Below are 3,004 nucleotides of genomic sequence, written 5' to 3' on the forward strand. Positions count from 1 at the left end.
CCAACACTGGACGGGAAGAGGTGGCTCCTTCCACCATTTGCACGCCCCCTGCAAGTGCTGGAAGGAGCACCCACAGTCCAGTTTCTAATATTCAAATTGAAGATGTTACTGTTGAAGGACACCAGGATGAGGATATGGGTGTTGCTGGCGCTGAGGAGGAAATTGACAATGAGGATTCTGATGATAATGTGGTTTGATTAAATCAGGCACCAGGGAAGACACCTGTTGTCCATGGGATGAATAAGCCCATTGTGATGCCTGGGCAAAATACTAAAAAAAGCCACCTCTTCGGTGTGGAATTATTTCTCCACAAATCCGGACAACAGGTGTCATGCCGTGTGTTGCCTCTGTCAATCTGTAATAATTAGGGGTAAAGACATTAACCACCTAGGAACATTCTTCCTTATACGTCACCTGCTGCGCATTCATCAGAAGTCAGTGTCAAGTTCAGAAACTTTGGGTAAGAGCGTAAGCAGTCCACTGACACCTAAATCCCTTCTTCCTGTTGTACCCAAGCATCTGCAAGCCACACCACCACCTCCCTCAACGTCAACTTCCTCCTCTGTCAGGAATGTCAGTAGTCCTGCAGGCCATGTCACTGGCAAGACTGTGGAGTCCTCTCCTAACCGGGATTCCTCTGGAGGAGCCTTGAGTGGTACGCTTACTGCTGCTGTTGCTGCTGCTGCTGTTGTTGCTGCTGGGATTCGATCGTCATCCTAGAGGGGAAGTCGGAACTCCACTTGTACTGCTTCCAGTAAGCAACTGACTGTCCAACAGTCCTTTGTGAGGAAGATAAAAAATACGACAGTAGTCATCCTGTTGCAAAGCGGATAACTGAGGTCTTGACAGCTATGTTGGTTTTAGACGTGCATCTGGTATCCGCCATTAGTTCAGTGGGAATTGATGGAGGTTGTGTCCTCTCTGTACCAAATCCCATCTAGGTTTCACTTTACTAGGCAGGCGATACCGAGAATGTACAGAGACATCAGAAAGTGTCCTCAGTGTCCTAAAAAATGCGGTTGTACCCAGTGTCCACCTAACCACGGACATGTGGACAAGTGGAAGAAGGCAGACTAAGGATTATATGACTGTGACAGCCCACTGAGTAGATGTATTGCCTCCCACAGCAACAACAGCAGCGGCACCAGTAGCAGCATCTCGCAAACGCCAACTCGTTCCTAGGCAGGCTATGCTATGTATCACCGGTTTCCATAAGAGGCACACCGCTGACAACCTCTTACAGAAACTGAGGGTCATCATCGCACAATGGCTTACCCCACTTAGACTCTCCTGGGGATTTGTGATATCGGACAACGCCACCAATATTGTGTGTGCATTACATCTGGGCAAATTCCACTGCATCCCATGTTTTGCACATACAATTAATTTGCTGGTGCAGAATTTAAAAAAAATGTGTGCAGGAGATGCTGTCGGTGGCCTGAAAAATTGCGGGCCACTTTCGACATTCAGCGACTGCGTGCCGAAGACTGGAGCACCAGCAAACACTCCTGAACCTGCCCTGCCTTCACCTGAAGCAAGAGGTGGTAACGAGATGGAATTCAACACTCTTCATGGTTCAGAGTATTGAGGAGCAGCAAAAGGCCATTCACCTATGATATAGGCAAAGGAGGGGAAATGCACCTGACTCAAGCGCAGTGTAAAATGATTTCCGTGTTGTGCAAGGTTCTCCAACCCTTCGAACTTGCCACACATGAAGTCAGTACAGACACTGCCAGCTTGAGTCAGGTCATTCCCCTCATCAGGATTTTGCAGAAACAGCTGGAGAAATTGAAGGAGGAGCTAAGATGGAACAATTCCACTATGTGGGACTTGTGGATGGAGCCCTTCATTTGCTTTACCAGGAATCAAGGGTGGTCAATCTGTTGAAATCAGAGCACTACATTTTGGTCACCATGCTTGAGCCTAGGTTTAAAGCCTATATTGTATCTCTCTTTCTGGCAGAAACAAGTGTGCAGAGGTGCAAAGACCTGTTGGTGAGAAAATTGTCAACTCAAGCGTAACGTGACCCGTCAACAGCTCCTCCTTCATTTTCTCCCGCAACTGGGGCTGCGAGAAAAAGGAAAACATTTCCGAGCCCACCCGCTGGCGGTGATGCAGGGCAGTCAGGAGAAAGTGTTGACATCTGGTCTGGACTGAAGGACCTGCCAACAATTACTGACATGTCTACTGTCACTGCATATGATGCTGTCACCATTGAAAGCATTGTGGAGGATTACATCGGTGAAAGCATCCAAGTAGGCATGTCAGACAGTCCGTATGTATACTGGCAGGAAAAAGAGGCAATTTGGAGGCTCTTGCACAAACTGGCATTGGAGGTTACTTCCACAAAATGTGGGGAAGATGATGTTCATCAAAATGAATTATAAATTCCTCAAGGAAGACCTTTACCAGCAATTGCCTACAGAAAGTACACAGGGACCTGTGATGGTGGTTTCCAGTGGGGACGAACTAATACTCTGTGAGGATGAGGATGTACACACTGAAAGGGGTGAGGAATCGGAGGATGAGGACAACATCTTGTCTCTGTAGAGCCAGTTTGTGCAAGAAGAGATTCATTGCTTTTTTTTTGGTGGGGGGAGGGGATTAATTGCTTTTTTTTGTGGGGGACCAAAGAAACCAATCATTTCAGCCACAGTTGTGTGGCAGACCCTGTCTCTGAATGGTTTGTTAAAGTGTGCATGTTCTGTTTATACAACATAAGGGTGGGTGGGAGGGCCGAAGGACAATTCCATCTCGCACCTCTTTTTTTCTTTACATTATGTGCTGTTTGGGGCCTAGTTTTTAAAACTGACAACCTGTCTGCCACTGTCGTGCCACTCCTAGATGGGCCAGGTGTTTGTGCTGCACACTTGTGTCGCTTAGCTTAGTCGTCCAGTGACCTCGGTGTAACCTTTTGTCCTAAAAACAATATTGTGAGGTGTGAGGTGTTCAGAATAGACTGGAAATGAGTGCAAATGAATGTTATTGAGGTTAATAATACCAT

Source organism: Pseudophryne corroboree, chromosome 4, assembly GCF_028390025.1.
Source record: "Pseudophryne corroboree isolate aPseCor3 chromosome 4, aPseCor3.hap2, whole genome shotgun sequence".
Taxonomy (NCBI): Eukaryota; Metazoa; Chordata; class Amphibia; order Anura; family Myobatrachidae; genus Pseudophryne; species Pseudophryne corroboree.